Source organism: Dermacentor andersoni, chromosome 4, assembly GCF_023375885.2.
Source record: "Dermacentor andersoni chromosome 4, qqDerAnde1_hic_scaffold, whole genome shotgun sequence".
Classification (NCBI taxonomy): Eukaryota; Metazoa; Arthropoda; class Arachnida; order Ixodida; family Ixodidae; genus Dermacentor; species Dermacentor andersoni.
This window is the reverse complement of record NC_092817.1, coordinates 198012207-198027648: the sequence shown is the minus strand read 5'-3', so window position 1 is coordinate 198027648 and position 15442 is coordinate 198012207. Positions and strand designations below refer to the sequence as shown.

At 49.5% G+C, this 15442-nt stretch overlaps 12 non-coding genes and 5 pseudogenes across 12 annotated transcripts; all 17 read left to right on the top strand.

Annotated features, from left to right (window-relative positions):
• Nucleotides 1-93: 93 nt before the first annotated feature.
• LOC126532020 (5S ribosomal RNA) lies at nt 94-212 on the top strand. Its single transcript, XR_007599719.1, has one exon. It is a non-coding gene; the product is annotated as a 5S ribosomal RNA (ribosomal RNA).
• Nucleotides 213-720: 508 nt separating this feature from the next.
• On the top strand, nt 721-839 carry LOC126532106 (5S ribosomal RNA). Its single transcript, XR_007599731.1, has one exon. It is a non-coding gene; the product is annotated as a 5S ribosomal RNA (ribosomal RNA).
• Nucleotides 840-1345: 506 nt separating this feature from the next.
• On the top strand, nt 1346-1464 carry LOC126532028 (5S ribosomal RNA). Its single transcript, XR_007599720.1, has one exon. It is a non-coding gene; the product is annotated as a 5S ribosomal RNA (ribosomal RNA).
• Nucleotides 1465-1971: 507 nt separating this feature from the next.
• On the top strand, nt 1972-2090 carry LOC126532036 (5S ribosomal RNA). The gene has a single exon (XR_007599721.1). It is a non-coding gene; the product is annotated as a 5S ribosomal RNA (ribosomal RNA).
• Nucleotides 2091-2596: 506 nt separating this feature from the next.
• On the top strand, nt 2597-2715 carry LOC126532114 (5S ribosomal RNA). Its single transcript, XR_007599732.1, has one exon. It is a non-coding gene; the product is annotated as a 5S ribosomal RNA (ribosomal RNA).
• A 506-nt stretch (nt 2716-3221) lies between these two features.
• LOC126532042 (5S ribosomal RNA) lies at nt 3222-3340 on the top strand. The gene has a single exon (XR_007599722.1). It is a non-coding gene; the product is annotated as a 5S ribosomal RNA (ribosomal RNA).
• A 508-nt stretch (nt 3341-3848) lies between these two features.
• Nucleotides 3849-3967, top strand: LOC126532175 (5S ribosomal RNA; annotated as a pseudogene).
• Nucleotides 3968-4476: 509 nt separating this feature from the next.
• LOC126532054 (5S ribosomal RNA) lies at nt 4477-4595 on the top strand. Its single transcript, XR_007599724.1, has one exon. It is a non-coding gene; the product is annotated as a 5S ribosomal RNA (ribosomal RNA).
• A 506-nt stretch (nt 4596-5101) lies between these two features.
• LOC126532225 (5S ribosomal RNA) lies at nt 5102-5220 on the top strand (annotated as a pseudogene).
• Nucleotides 5221-5731: 511 nt separating this feature from the next.
• Nucleotides 5732-5850, top strand: LOC126532062 (5S ribosomal RNA). Its single transcript, XR_007599725.1, has one exon. It is a non-coding gene; the product is annotated as a 5S ribosomal RNA (ribosomal RNA).
• A 508-nt stretch (nt 5851-6358) lies between these two features.
• On the top strand, nt 6359-6477 carry LOC126532070 (5S ribosomal RNA). Its single transcript, XR_007599726.1, has one exon. It is a non-coding gene; the product is annotated as a 5S ribosomal RNA (ribosomal RNA).
• Nucleotides 6478-6984: 507 nt separating this feature from the next.
• LOC126531973 (5S ribosomal RNA) lies at nt 6985-7103 on the top strand. Its single transcript, XR_007599712.1, has one exon. It is a non-coding gene; the product is annotated as a 5S ribosomal RNA (ribosomal RNA).
• A 508-nt stretch (nt 7104-7611) lies between these two features.
• Nucleotides 7612-7730, top strand: LOC126532182 (5S ribosomal RNA; annotated as a pseudogene).
• Nucleotides 7731-8233: 503 nt separating this feature from the next.
• Nucleotides 8234-8352, top strand: LOC126532077 (5S ribosomal RNA). Its single transcript, XR_007599727.1, has one exon. It is a non-coding gene; the product is annotated as a 5S ribosomal RNA (ribosomal RNA).
• Nucleotides 8353-8858: 506 nt separating this feature from the next.
• Nucleotides 8859-8977, top strand: LOC126532232 (5S ribosomal RNA; annotated as a pseudogene).
• A 504-nt stretch (nt 8978-9481) lies between these two features.
• Nucleotides 9482-9600, top strand: LOC126532085 (5S ribosomal RNA). Its single transcript, XR_007599728.1, has one exon. It is a non-coding gene; the product is annotated as a 5S ribosomal RNA (ribosomal RNA).
• Nucleotides 9601-10107: 507 nt separating this feature from the next.
• LOC126532196 (5S ribosomal RNA) lies at nt 10108-10226 on the top strand (annotated as a pseudogene).
• Nucleotides 10227-15442: the final 5216 nt, after the last annotated feature.

Genomic DNA, 15442 nt, shown 5'->3' with positions numbered 1-15442 from the left:
GTCAACGGAAAGACAGGGCCGCGTACGTGCTGTAGCAATACGTTGCGAATGCACATAGCACGGTACAGGTGCAGTCGTAAACGTAGCATCCCTGCCATCGGCCATACCATGCTGAATACGCCGGTTCTCGTCCGATCCCCGAAGCTAAGCAGCATTGGGCTCGGTCAGTACTTGGGAGGGAGACCACCTGGGAACACCGAGTGCTGATGGCACCCTTCTTTTTGCTTTTTTTATTGCGTGCTTCTGTGACTTATTTTTTTTTTTTTTTTACACTCACGTGTGGGTTGTTTTATTTACTGTTACGTTCAACTGGCGCAGCCTACTGGTAGAGCCAACGTCGAAGTGCAAAAAACAATATCCAAGCCGCTAGGCGATTGTACGCAATGACGGTGGTAACCGGTATAAGTAATGGTGCAAAATTTAGTCGCACAAACTGCTAACCGTTTACCTATTACACCCGTATCCAGCTCAGTGACAATCAATAACTTGGCGCATTGCTAGCGCCAAACGGGGGCTGCAGCGGACGCAAATCGTTGCGCTCGTCCTCTTGTTTTATTGCCAGCTCGACTCGGCAGCGACTAACCACAACAAACGGAGCGATCCACGTACACGACGTGTGCCTGTACTGTCAACGGAAAGACAGGGCCGCGTACGTGCTGTAGCAATACGTTGCGAATGCACATAGCACGATACAGGTGCAGTCGTAAACGTCGCATCCCTGCCATCGGCTATACCATGCTGAATACGCCGGTTCTCGTCCGATCCCCGAAGCTAAGCAGCATTGGGCTCGGTCAGTACTTGGGAGGGAGACCACCTGGGAACACCGAGTGCTGATGGCACCCTTCTTTTTGCTTTTTTTATTGCGTGCTTCTGTGACTTATTTTTTTTTTTTTTACACTCACGTGTGGGTTGTTTTATTTACTGTTACGTTCAACTGGCGCAGCCTACTGGTAGAGCCAACGTCGAAGTGCAAAAAACAATATCCAAGCCGCTAGGCGATTGTACGCAATGACGGTGGTAACCGGTATAAGTAATGGTGCAAAATTTAGTCGCACAAACTGCTAACCGTTTACCTATTACACCCGTATCCAGCTCAGTGACAATCAATAACTTGGCGCATTGCTAGCGCCAAACGGGGGCTGCAGCGGACGCAAATCGTTGCGCTCGTCCTCTTGTTTTATTGCCAGCTCGACTCGGCAGCGACTAACCACAACAAACGGAGCGATCCACGTACACGACGTGTGCCTGTACTGTCAACGGAAAGACAGGGCCGCGTACGTGCTGTAGCAATACGTTGCGAATGCACATAGCACGGTACAGGTGCAGTCGTAAACGTAGCATCCCTGCCATCGGCCATACCATGCTGAATACGCCGGTTCTCGTCCGATCCCCGAAGCTAAGCAGCATTGGGCTCGGTCAGTACTTGGGAGGGAGACCACCTGGGAACACCGAGTGCTGATGGCACCCTTCTTTTTGCTTTTTTTATTGCGTGCTTCTGTGACTTATTTTTTTTTTTTTTTACACTCACGTGTGGGTTGTTTTATTTACTGTTACGTTCAACTGGCGCAGCCTACTGGTAGAGCCAACGTCGAAGTGCAAAAAACAATATCCAAGCCGCTAGGCGATTGTACGCAATGACGGTGGTAACCGGTATAAGTAATGGTGCAAAATTTAGTCGCACAAACTGCTAACCGTTTACCTATTACACCCGTATCCAGCTCAGTGACAATCAATAACTTGGCGCATTGCTAGCGCCACACGGGGGCTGCAGCGGACGCAAATCGTTGCGCTCGTCCTCTTGTTTTATGGCCAGCTCGACTCGGCAGCGACTAACCACAACAAACGGAGCGATCCACGTACACGACGTGTGCCTGTACTGTCAACGGAAAGACAGGGCCGCGTACGTGCTGTAGCAATACGTTGCGAATGCACATAGCACGGTACAGGTGCAGTCGTAAACGTAGCATCCCTGCCATCGGCCATACCATGCTGAATACGCCGGTTCTCGTCCGATCCCCGAAGCTAAGCAGCATTGGGCTCGGTCAGTACTTGGGAGGGAGACCACCTGGGAACACCGAGTGCTGATGGCACCCTTCTTTTTGCTTTTTTTATTGCGTGCTTCTGTGACTTATTTTTTTTTTTTTTACACTCACGTGTGGGTTGTTTTATTTACTGTTACGTTCAACTGGCGCAGCCTACTGGTAGAGCCAACGTCGAAGTGCAAAAAACAATATCCAAGCCGCTAGGCGATTGTACGCAATGACGGTGGTAACCGGTATAAGTAATGGTGCAAAATTTAGTCGCACAAACTGCTAACCGTTTACCTATTACACCCGTATCCAGCTCAGTGACAATCAATAACTTGGCGCATTGCTAGCGCCAAACGGGGGCTGCAGCGGACGCAAATCGTTGCGCTCGTCCTCTTGTTTTATTGCCAGCTCGACTCGGCAGCGACTAACCACAACAAACGGAGCGATCCACGTACACGACGTGTGCCTGTACTGTCAACGGAAAGACAGGGCCGCGTACGTGCTGTAGCAATACGTTGCGAATGCACATAGCACGATACAGGTGCAGTCGTAAACGTCGCATCCCTGCCATCGGCTATACCATGCTGAATACGCCGGTTCTCGTCCGATCCCCGAAGCTAAGCAGCATTGGGCTCGGTCAGTACTTGGGAGGGAGACCACCTGGGAACACCGAGTGCTGATGGCACCCTTCTTTTTGCTTTTTTTATTGCGTGCTTCTGTGACTTATTTTTTTTTTTTTTACACTCACGTGTGGGTTGTTTTATTTACTGTTACGTTCAACTGGCGCAGCCTACTGGTAGAGCCAACGTCGAAGTGCAAAAAACAATATCCAAGCCGCTAGGCGATTGTACGCAATGACGGTGGTAACCGGTATAAGTAATGGTGCAAAATTTAGTCGCACAAACTGCTAACCGTTTACCTATTACACCCGTATCCAGCTCAGTGACAATCAATAACTTGGCGCATTGCTAGCGCCAAACGGGGGCTGCAGCGGACGCAAATCGTTGCGCTCGTCCTCTTGTTTTATTGCCAGCTCGACTCGGCAGCGACTAACCACAACAAACGGAGCGATCCACGTACACGACGTGTGCCTGTACTGTCAACGGAAAGACAGGGCCGCGTACGTGCTGTAGCAATACGTTGCGAATGCACATAGCACGATACAGGTGCAGTCGTAAACGTAGCGTCCCTGCCATCGGCCATACCATGCTGAATACGCCGGTTCTCGTCCGATCCCCGAAGCTAAGCAGCATTGGGCTCGGTCAGTACTTGGGAGGGAGACCACCTGGGAACACCGAGTGCTGATGGCACCCTTTTTTTTGCTTTTTTTATTGCGTGCTTCTGTGACTTATTTTTTTTTTTTTTTTACACTCACGTGTGGGTTGTTTTATTTACTGTTACGTTCAACTGGCGCAGCCTACTGGTAGAGCCAACGTCGAAGTGCAAAAAACAATATCCAAGCCGCTAGGCGATTGTACGCAATGACGGTGGTAACCGGTATAAGTAATGGTGCAAAATTTAGTCGCACAAACTGCTAACCGTTTACCTATTACACCCGTATCCAGCTCAGTGACAATCAATAACTTGGCGCATTGCTAGCGCCATACGGGGGCTGCAGCGGACGCAAATCGTTGCGCTCGTCCTCTTGTTTTATGGCCAGCTCGACTCGGCAGCGACTAACCACAACAAACGGAGCGATCCACGTACACGACGTGTGCCTGTACTGTCAACGGAAAGACAGGGCCGCGTACGTGCTGTAGCAATACGTTGCGAATGCACATAGCACGATACAGGTGCAGTCGTAAACATAGCATCCCTGCCATCGTCCATACCATGCTGAATACGCCGGTTCTCGTCCGATCCCCGAAGCTAAGCAGCATTGGGCTCAGTCAGTACTTGGGAGGGAGACCACCTGGGAACACCGAGTGCTGATGGCATCCTTCTTTTTGCTTTTTTTATTGCGTGCTTCTGTGACTTATTTTTTTTTTTTTTCTTACACTCACGTGTGGGTTGTTTTATTTACTGTTACGTTCAACTGGCGCAGCCTACTGGTAGAGCCAACGTCGAAGTGCAAAAAACAATATCCAAGCCGCTAGGCGATTGTACGCAATGACGGTGGTAACCGGTATAAGTAATGGTGCAAAATTTAGTCGCACAAACTGCTAACCGTTTACCTATTACACCCGTATCCAGCTCAGTGACAATCAATAACTTGGCGCATTGCTAGCGCCATACGGGGGCTGCAGCGGACGCAAATCGTTGCGCTCGTCCTCTTGTTTTATGGCCAGCTCGACTCGGCAGCGACTAACCACAACAAACGGAGCGATCCACGTACACGACGTGTGCCTGTACTGTCAACGGAAAGACAGGGCCGCGTACGTGCTGTAGCAATACGTTGCGAATGCACATAGCACGATACAGGTGCAGTCGTAAACGTAGCGTCCCTGCCATCGGCCATACCATGCTGAATACGCCGGTTCTCGTCCGATCCCCGAAGCTAAGCAGCATTGGGCTCGGTCAGTACTTGGGAGGGAGACCACCTGGGAACACCGAGTGCTGATGGCACCCTTTTTTTTGCTTTTTTTATTGCGTGCTTCTGTGACTTATTTTTTTTTTTTTTACACTCACGTGTGGGTTGTTTTATTTACTGTTACGTTCAACTGGCGCAGCCTACTGGTAGAGCCAACATCGAAGTGCAAAAAACAATATCCAAGCCGCTAGGCGATTGTACGCAATGACGGTGGTAACCGGTATAAGTAATGGTGCAAAATTTAGTCGCACAAACTGCTAACCGTTTACCTATTACACCCGTATCCAGCTCAGTGACAATCAATAACTTGGCGCATTGCTAGCGCCATACGGGGGCTGCAGCGGACGCAAATCGTTGCGCTCGTCCTCTTGTTTTATGGCCAGCTCGACTCGGCAGCGACTAACCACAACAAACGGAGCGATCCACGTACACGACGTGTGCCTGTACTGTCAACGGAAAGACAGGGCCGCGTACGTGCTGTAGCAATACGTTGCGAATGCACATAGCACGATACAGGTGCAGTCGTAAACATAGCATCCCTGCCATCGTCCATACCATGCTGAATACGCCGGTTCTCGTCCGATCCCCGAAGCTAAGCAGCATTGGGCTCAGTCAGTACTTGGGAGGGAGACCACCTGGGAACACCGAGTGCTGATTGCATCCTTCTTTTTGCTTTTTTTATTGCGTGCTTCTGTGACTTATTTTTTTTTTTTTTTTCTTACACTCACGTGTGGGTTGTTTTATTTACTGTTACGTTCAACTGGCGCAGCCTACTGGTAGAGCCAACGTCGAAGTGCAAAAAACAATATCCAAGCCGCTAGGCGATTGTACGCAATGACGGTGGTAACCGGTATAAGTAATGGTGGAAAATTTAGTCGCACAAACTGCTAACCGTTTACCTATTACACCCGTATCCAGCTCAGTGACAATCAATAACTTGGCGCATTGCTAGCGCCAAACGGGGGCTGCAGCGGACGCAAATCGTTGCGCTCGTCCTCTTGTTTTATTGCCAGCTCGACTCGGCAGCGACTAACCACAACAAACGGAGCGATCCACGTACACGACGTGTGCCTGTACTGTCAACGGAAAGACAGGGCCGCGTACGTGCTGTAGCAATACGTTGCGAATGCACATAGCACGGTACAGGTGCAGTCGTAAACGTAGCATCCCTGCCATCGGCCATACCATGCTGAATACGCCGGTTCTCGTCCGATCCCCGAAGCTAAGCAGCATTGGGCTCGGTCAGTACTTGGGAGGGAGACCACCTGGGAACACCGAGTGCTGATGGCACCCTTCTTTTTGCTTTTTTTATTGCGTGCTTCTGTGACTTATTTTTTTTTTTTTTTTACACTCACGTGTGGGTTGTTTTATTTACTGTTACGTTCAACTGGCGCAGCCTACTGGTAGAGCCAACGTCGAAGTGCAAAAAACAATATCCAAGCCGCTAGGCGATTGTACGCAATGACGGTGGTAACCGGTATAAGTAATGGTGCAAAATTTAGTCGCACAAACTGCTAACCGTTTACCTATTACACCCGTATCCAGCTCAGTGACAATCAATAACTTGGCGCATTGCTAGCGCCAAACGGGGGCTGCAGCGGACGCAAATCGTTGCGCTCGTCCTCTTGTTTTATTGCCAGCTCGACTCGGCAGCGACTAACCACAACAAACGGAGCGATCCACGTACACGACGTGTGCCTGTACTGTCAACGGAAAGACAGGGCCGCGTACGTGCTGTAGCAATACGTTGCGAATGCACATAGCACGGTACAGGTGCAGTCGTAAACGTAGCATCCCTGCCATCGGCCATACCATGCTGAATACGCCGGTTCTCGTCCGATCCCCGAAGCTAAGCAGCATTGGGCTCGGTCAGTACTTGGGAGGGAGACCACCTGGGAACACCGAGTGCTGATGGCACCCTTCTTTTTGCTTTTTTTATTGCGTGCTTCTGTGACTTATTTTTTTTTTTTTTTACACTCACGTGTGGGTTGTTTTATTTACTGTTACGTTCAACTGGCGCAGCCTACTGGTAGAGCCAACGTCGAAGTGCAAAAAACAATATCCAAGCCGCTAGGCGATTGTACGCAATGACGGTGGTAACCGGTATAAGTAATGGTGCAAAATTTAGTCGCACAAACTGCTAACCGTTTACCTATTACACCCGTATCCAGCTCAGTGACAATCAATAACTTGGCGCATTGCTAGCGCCACACGGGGGCTGCAGCGGACGCAAATCGTTGCGCTCGTCCTCTTGTTTTATGGCCAGCTCGACTCGGCAGCGACTAACCACAACAAACGGAGCGATCCACGTACACGACGTGTGCCTGTACTGTCAACGGAAAGACAGGGCCGCGTACGTGCTGTAGCAATACGTTGCGAATGCACATAGCACGATACAGGTGCAGTCGTAAACGTAGCGTCCCTGCCATCGGCCATACCATGCTGAATACGCCGGTTCTCGTCCGATCCCCGAAGCTAAGCAGCATTGGGCTCGGTCAGTACTTGGGAGGGAGACCACCTGGGAACACCAAGTGCTGATGGCACCCTTTTTTTTGCTTTTTTTATTGCGTGCTTCTGTGACTTATTTTTTTTTTTTTTTTACACTCACGTGTGGGTTGTTTTATTTACTGTTACGTTCAACTGGCGCAGCCTACTGGTAGAGCCAACGTCGAAGTGCAAAAAACAATATCCAAGCCGCTAGGCGATTGTACGCAATGACGGTGGTAACCGGTATAAGTAATGGTGCAAAATTTAGTCGCACAAACTGCTAACCGTTTACCTATTACACCCGTATCCAGCTCAGTGACAATCAATAACTTGGCGCATTGCTAGCGCCATACGGGGGCTGCAGCGGACGCAAATCGTTGCGCTCGTCCTCTTGTTTTATGGCGAGCTCGACTCGGCAGCGACTAACCACAACAAACGGAGCGATCCACGTACACGACGTGTGCCTGTACTGTCAACGGAAAGACAGGGCCGCGTACGTGCTGTAGCAATACGTTGCGAATGCACATAGCACGATACAGGTGCAGTCGTAAACGTAGCATCCCTGCCATCGTCCATACCATGCTGAATACGCCGGTTCTCGTCCGATCCCCGAAGCTAAGCAGCATTGGGCTCAGTCAGTACTTGGGAGGGAGACCACCTGGGAACACCGAGTGCTGATGGCATCCTTCTTTTTGCTTTTTTTATTGCGTGCTTCTGTGACTTATTTTTTTTTTTTCTTACACTCACGTGTGGGTTGTTTTATTTACTGTTACGTTCAACTGGCGCAGCCTACTGGTAGAGCCAACGTCGAAGTGCAAAAAACAATATCCAAGCCGCTAGGCGATTGTACGCAATGACGGTGGTAACCGGTATAAGTAATGGTGCAAAATTTAGTCGCACAAACTGCTAACCGTTTACCTATTACACCCGTATCCAGCTCAGTGACAATAACTTGGCGCATTGCTAGCGCCAAACGGGGGCTGCAGCGGACGCAAATCGTTGCGCTCGTCCTCTTGTTTTATTGCCAGCTCGACTCGGCAGCGACTAACCACAACAAACGGAGCGATCCACGTACACGACGTGTGCCTGTACTGTCAACGGAAAGACAGGGCCGCGTACGTGCTGTAGCAATACGTTGCGAATGCACATAGCACGGTACAGGTGCAGTCGTAAACGTAGCATCCCTGCCATCGGCCATACCATGCTGAATACGCCGGTTCTCGTCCGATCCCCGAAGCTAAGCAGCATTGGGCTCGGTCAGTACTTGGGAGGGAGACCACCTGGGAACACCGAGTGCTGATGGCACCCTTCTTTTTGCTTTTTTTATTGCGTGCTTCTGTGACTTATTTTTTTTTTTTTTACACTCACGTGTGGGTTGTTTTATTTACTGTTACGTTCAACTGGCGCAGCCTACTGGTAGAGCCAACGTCGAAGTGCAAAAAACAATATCCAAGCCGCTAGGCGATTGTACGCAATGACGGTGGTAACCGGTATAAGTAATGGTGCAAAATTTAGTCGCACAAACTGCTAACCGTTTACCTATTACACCCGTATCCAGCTCAGTGACAATCAATAACTTGGCGCATTGCTAGCGCCATACGGGGGCTGCAGCGGACGCAAATCGTTGCGCTCGTCCTCTTGTTTTATGGCCAGCTCGACTCGGCAGCGACTAACCACAACAAACGGAGCGATCCACGTACACGACGTGTGCCTGTACTGTCAACGGAAAGACAGGGCCGCGTACGTGCTGTAGCAATACGTTGCGAATGCACATAGCACGATACAGGTGCAGTCGTAAACGTAGCATCCCTGCCATCGTCCATACCATGCTGAATACGCCGGTTCTCGTCCGATCCCCGAAGCTAAGCAGCATTGGGCTCAGTCAGTACTTGGGAGGGAGACCACCTCGGAACACCGAGTGCTGATGGCATCCTTCTTTTTGCTTTCTTTATTGCGTGCTTCTGTGACTTATTTTTTTTTTTTTCTTACACTCACGTGTGGGTTGTTTTATTTACTGTTACGTTCAACTGGCGCAGCCTACTGGTAGAGCCAACGTCGAAGTGCAAAAAACAATATCCAAGCCGCTAGGCGATTGTACGCAATGACGGTGGTAACCGGTATAAGTAATGGTGCAAAATTTAGTCGCACAAACTGCTAACCGTTTACCTATTACACCCGTATCCAGCTCAGTGACAATAACTTGGCGCATTGCTAGCGCCAAACGGGGGCTGCAGCGGACGCAAATCGTTGCGCTCGTCCTCTTGTTTTATTGCCAGCTCGACTCGGCAGCGACTAACCACAACAAACGGAGCGATCCACGTACACGACGTGTGCCTGTACTGTCAACGGAAAGACAGGGCCGCGTACGTGCTGTAGCAATACGTTGCGAATGCACATAGCACGGTACAGGTGCAGTCGTAAACGTAGCATCCCTGCCATCGGCCATACCATGCTGAATACGCCGGTTCTCGTCCGATCCCCGAAGCTAAGCAGCATTGGGCTCGGTCAGTACTTGGGAGGGAGACCACCTGGGAACACCGAGTGCTGATGGCACCCTTCTTTTTGCTTTTTTTATTGCGTGCTTCTGTGACTTATTTTTTTTTTTTTTTACACTCACGTGTGGGTTGTTTTATTTACTGTTACGTTCAACTGGCGCAGCCTACTGGTAGAGCCAACGTCGAAGTGCAAAAAACAATATCCAAGCCGCTAGGCGATTGTACGCAATGACGGTGGTAACCGGTATAAGTAATGGTGCAAAATTTAGTCGCACAAACTGCTAACCGTTTACCTATTACACCCGTATCCAGCTCAGTGACAATCAATAACTTGGCGCATTGCTAGCGCCACACGGGGGCTGCAGCGGACGCAAATCGTTGCGCTCGTCCTCTTGTTTTATTGCCAGCTCGACTCGGCAGCGACTAACCACAACAAACGGAGCGATCCACGTACACGACGTGTGCCTGTACTGTCAACGGAAAGACAGGGCCGCCTACGTGCTGTAGCAATACGTTGCGAATGCACATAGCACGATACAGGTGCAGTCGTAAACGTAGCATCCCTGCCATCGTCCATACCATGCTGAATACGCCGGTTCTCGTCCGATCCCCGAAGCTAAGCAGCATTGGGCTCAGTCAGTACTTGGTAGGGAGACCACCTGGGAACACCGAGTGCTGATGGCATCCTTCTTTTTGCTTTTTTTATTGCGTGCTTCTGTGACTTATTTTTTTTTTTTCTTACACTCACGTGTGGGTTGTTTTATTTACTGTTACGTTCAACTGGCGCAGCCTACTGGTAGAGCCAACGTCGAAGTGCAAAAAACAATATCCAAGCCGCTAGGCGATTGTACGCAATGACGGTGGTAACCGGTATAAGTAATGGTGCAAAATTTAGTCGCACAAACTGCTAACCGTTTACCTATTACACCCGTATCCAGCTCAGTGACAATCAATAACTTGGCGCATTGCTAGCGCCAAACGGGGGCTGCAGCGGACGCAAATCGTTGCGCTCGTCCTCTTGTTTTATTGCCAGCTCGACTCGGCAGCGACTAACCAGAACAAAAGGAGCGATCCACGTACACGACGTGTGCCTGTACTGTCAACGGAAAGACAGGGCCGCGTACGTGCTGTAGCAATACGTTGCGAATGCACATAGCACGATACAGGTGCAGTCGTAAACGTAGCATCCCTGCCATCGGCCATACCATCCATTCCACTTCCGGCCACCACAGCGGACGGTCACGGAATGTTGTGCTCCGTAGGGGCGGTTCATGCGGCCCAGCCGGGCCGCGGTATCAGGCTTACGGAAACGTCTTCACAGGATTACCAGCTTGTTTTGCCGCATCCGCCATCAGGTATGACCGTGTGTAATACCGTGTTTTTGCACGGTGATTTGAAGGCCAGGCCCTATCGAGTCGAACATTTTCGCGATGCGCTTGACCGTCATAAGCTGTTGCCGGAGGTGGTGGCCCTCGGGGCCTACCAGATGAACCATGTCTGGGCTATAACAGTCAAGGACGAAGTCGGAAAAAAGAAGCTGCTGTCAGCGAAGGCCTTTAGTGTCAAAGAACACCGCTGCGTCGTCATTGACCCTTGCAACCAGGATATTAGAATGAAGCTGTTCTGGCTGCTTCACACGACTCCCGACGAGGACGTCAGAGCAGCCTTTGCGCCGTTCGGAACGGTGACCGAAATTTCCAGGGAGCGGTGGCGAGTGCCAGGGTGCGGCGACAAAGGTTCTCACACGCGTCTGGTATCGTTACGGCTGAAGGCTGGTATGACCATGGAAGACATCCCGCATCAGCTACGAGTATCAGAAGACCATGCGCTCGTGATTGTTCCAGGCAGAGCTCCGCTCTGCCTCCGATGCCGCGGCACCGGCCATATACGGCGCGAGTGCCGTGTGCCACGCTGTGGACTCTGTCGTCGTTTCGGCCACGACGAGACCCAGTGCGTGAAAAGCTACGCTAACGTGACCGGGTCTGGCCGGAGCGACGCGTTAGACGAGCACTTGATGGATCAAGCGGACGCGGAAGAGACTGCTGGAGCGGGCCTCCGGGAGACCCACGAGGCACGGAAGAGAAGCCAGTGGTCATGGCAAGCGTCAAGTGCCAACCCAGAAAGGGCAGTAGCGAGGCAGTGGCCAAGAATGAAGTGCAAAGTGAACCGTCTGCAGAAAATTCTACGGTGCGTGAAAGTGAGGGGGACGCGGAGGCTGCCGAGGGCGTTCTGCGACAGGGCAACTCTGGCGCTGCCTTCATCGAAGAATCCGGCGAGAAAATGGACCAGGCCAGCGCCGTCTCAAAGAGACCTCGCGAAATACCCGATCAAGATGTCAGGCTTGAGCAAGACGACGGTGACAGCAGCGAAGGGCCACCCACGAAGGCTTCCTCTTTCCGGCGGTCTACACTCAAGCCCAAGCCGAACGTTCCGCTCGAGAGGAGGCCGACGCGAGAACATCCACCTGAGGGGCGCCAGACGCCGACCAATCCGCCAGGTGGTCGGCAGACGCCGACCGTCCCACCAGACGGGCGACAGACGCCGACTGTCCCACCAGATAAGCGAACAACGCCGACAGTTCCCCCGCGGTAGCGGGGTGCTGTTCGGTAGAAGGCTCAGTAAGGTCTAGGTGCTGCGGAACCTTTAAGTGAATGATGAGTAGCGCATTTGGTAACGTCATGCCTTCGCCGTATGAGACGGAGCTTATGATGGTGTAGGGTTTTGTTTTTTGTAAGTTTGGCGGTCTTTGATCTCCGAAATGTATTGTAGTTTGTGCTTGCTCTTCTCTTTCAATGGCAAATAATCATGGAATAGCAATACGTATTGGCACGCTTAACGTACGAGGGCTAACGGCTAGACGGCGACAAGCACAATTAAGTCGCCTGATGCTGGAAAACGACATAGATATTCTTGCTGTTCAAGAAACTAAAATTGAAAGCGAAGAGCAAACGGACAAAATGGTTCAGGTTTTTAAATCCCGTTACAACACTTGTGTTTGTCATGGAGTAGGTAAGGCCGGTGGCTGTCTTTTATTTTTGCGTAATTCAATAGGTATTGTTGCGCAGAGTGTAATGTCGGCCCATGATGGGCGATTGGTCCTATGTGATTTCTCTTTCAATAATATTGATTGGCGAGTTGTCTGTGCGTACGCTCCAAACAAAATTAGTGATAGAAAAATTTTTTTAACTTTGTTGAGTCACACCTGACGTGTGAAAGAAATGTTGTTCTTCTTGGTGACTTCAATTGTGTTTGCATGTCCGAAGATAGGGTGCCCAGTAAAATAATACGGGAAACAAGTGCGCATCAACTCTGCGGAATCGTGGCAGACTATGATTTAGTAGACGTTGGAAGCACATTAAGCGGTAACAGTGTTGTTTTTACTCATTTCCAAGGGCAGAGTCACGCTCGACTAGATCGTTTGTACGTATCAGCAAACCTTGCGCGAACGGTCAATAGCTACGCAGTAAAGCACGTGAGCTTCAGTGATCACAGCCTAGTAACGTGTACATTGGGCACGAAACATAGAGGGTCTCACTTTAACTGGGAATTGTGGAAAATGAACGAAACGATCTTAAGTGATGAATGGTTTGTCAAAACGGTAAAAGGAAAAATGGACGTAATGCAAATAGATGCTACAACAAATTGGGCTGAGCTGTGGGAGCAGTTTAAAATTGAAGTGAAAATGAGTGCGATCGAGAGGGCTTGTCTGATGCGTCATAAAGCTAAACAAAGAGAGAAAGAACTGCAAAGCATGCTCGATTATTTTCTAAACGCGGAGTGCACAACACCGGGATTGTTTTCGAAACAGATTAGAGAAATTAAACGCGAACTTGAAAGGGTGGACGCTCAAATTTACCAAGGAGCCGCGATAAGAGCACGATCCGAGAGGCTGTGGCTGGGAGAGGCGCCAACTAAGCGCGCGCTCAGTGACGAAAAGGGTTACGCATCCAAAAACATAATAAAAGAAATTTGTTTTAACAACACAATGTCAAAAGACCCAGAAGTAATTGAAAAAGCTTTCGTTGAACACTACCGAGCGTTGCTCGGTAGGCAGGTGCCCGTAACAGAAGAGTTTGTGAACACCTTTCTAACACTTCTGCCAAAATTACAAGACGAAATAAAAGAGGGACTCGAGAGACCGATCTCTGCGAAAGAAATTACAGAAGCTATAGAAGACTTGGGTAAAGGAAAGGCGCCTGGACCAGACGGCCTAGGAGCAGCTTTCTATAAAACCTTCAAGGCCGAAATAAGCGAGATACTGCACTGTGTAATATCAGAAGCTCATGAAACTAAGCACTTGCCGCCATCATTCAGAAAAAGTCATGTTGTGCTTATACCGAAAACTACCGATACGGTAAAGCTGAAATCTGTTGCTGGATATAGGCCCATAAGTCTTACGAATTCGGATTATAAAATCTACATGAAGGTGCTCGGAAAAAGGATGCAGTCAGTTATTAAATCCATAGTAGGCCCACACCAAACATGCGGTATTAGGAATAGAACAATATTGTCGAATATTCACATCGCTAGGAGTATATTGGAATGCTGTGATGCGAACCTCGAAGGTGTAGCAATGGTTCAGTTAGACCTAGAAAAAGCTTTTGACAGGGTTGCTCACAGCATACTTTTTGCCCTGCTAAAACACATTAATGTAGGCGAAGTGATTCAGGACGGAGTAGCCATGGCTTATGAGAACTGTTCCGCTCACCTTATAATCAATAAAAGACTCAGCGAAAATATACCAGTATTATCCAGTGTGCGCCAGGGGTGCCCTTTGTCGCCCTTACTTTTTGCGATTTTTCTTGAACCTTTCTGTTTGAAGGTACGAGAAAACGAAAACATTCGCGGCTACCGTCTTTTAACTCGGGAAGTAAAAATACTAGCTTACGCAGATGACATCGCACTTTTTTGCATTGACCAAGAGAGCATTCGGGAGGCAGTCAAGGATGCAAGAAAGTTTTGCAGTCTAACGGGGAGTGCCATAAGCTGGCCAAAAAGCTTAGGCTTCTGGCACGGTGAATGGGACAGCCGGCCTGCAGTGTTAGAAACAGTACCGTTCACAGATACGCCAACCAGTTATCTTGGTATTCCTTTGGAATACTATCGCGATACCACGACGCAATGGACTGAACAAACTGAGCGGGCTAAAGCACAAACAACGAAGTGGGGAGGCAAGAATCTGTCAATATTCACGAGAGCCACTGTCTGCAATTTATTTCTTGTCGCTAAAGTGTTTTATATGTTGCAAGTTTTATGTATATCCCGAGTGTGTGTACAAAAGTTGCACAGGGTTTTTGCTATGTTCGTGTGGGGATCAGGATGGGAGCGCACGAGTCGTCTGAATCTGTTTCACGCTGTGCAGAAGGGAGGGTTGGGTTTGTCGCATTTATTTTTGAAACAAGTAGTGTCGCGTTTCATGTTCTTGCGCGACGAAAGCGATTGTTTTTTGCGGTGCGTTATCCAGACGCGATTAGGTGACGTACTGCCAGAATATGTTGTGACGTCGTATGGCATACGTCAAGTGGTTGTCCGAGGTTTTTTGTTTGAAGTGATAAGCTCTTTCCGTTTTCTAAAAGTACACTTTTCTTTGGAATACCTGAACACAGTCGCAAGAAAGCGATTATACCGAGATTTAGTTAATATCATGTGTCCAGTACCAATATACCGTGCAGTATATGCACTGGGGCGTGAGCAGAATGTCTCAAAAAGAGTTAAGAAAATGCCTGTAAGAGCAACAACAAAAACCTTTTTTTTCATGCTACACACTGGCACGCTTCCTGTCAAGCCATGGCTGCAGGAGAAGGGGATCTTTGTACCCTGGAGTGTGAATTGCCAGATATGTCAGAAACCGGAGACAATGGAGCATATTTTTCTGGAGTGCAGGGACTCAGTCTTCCTTT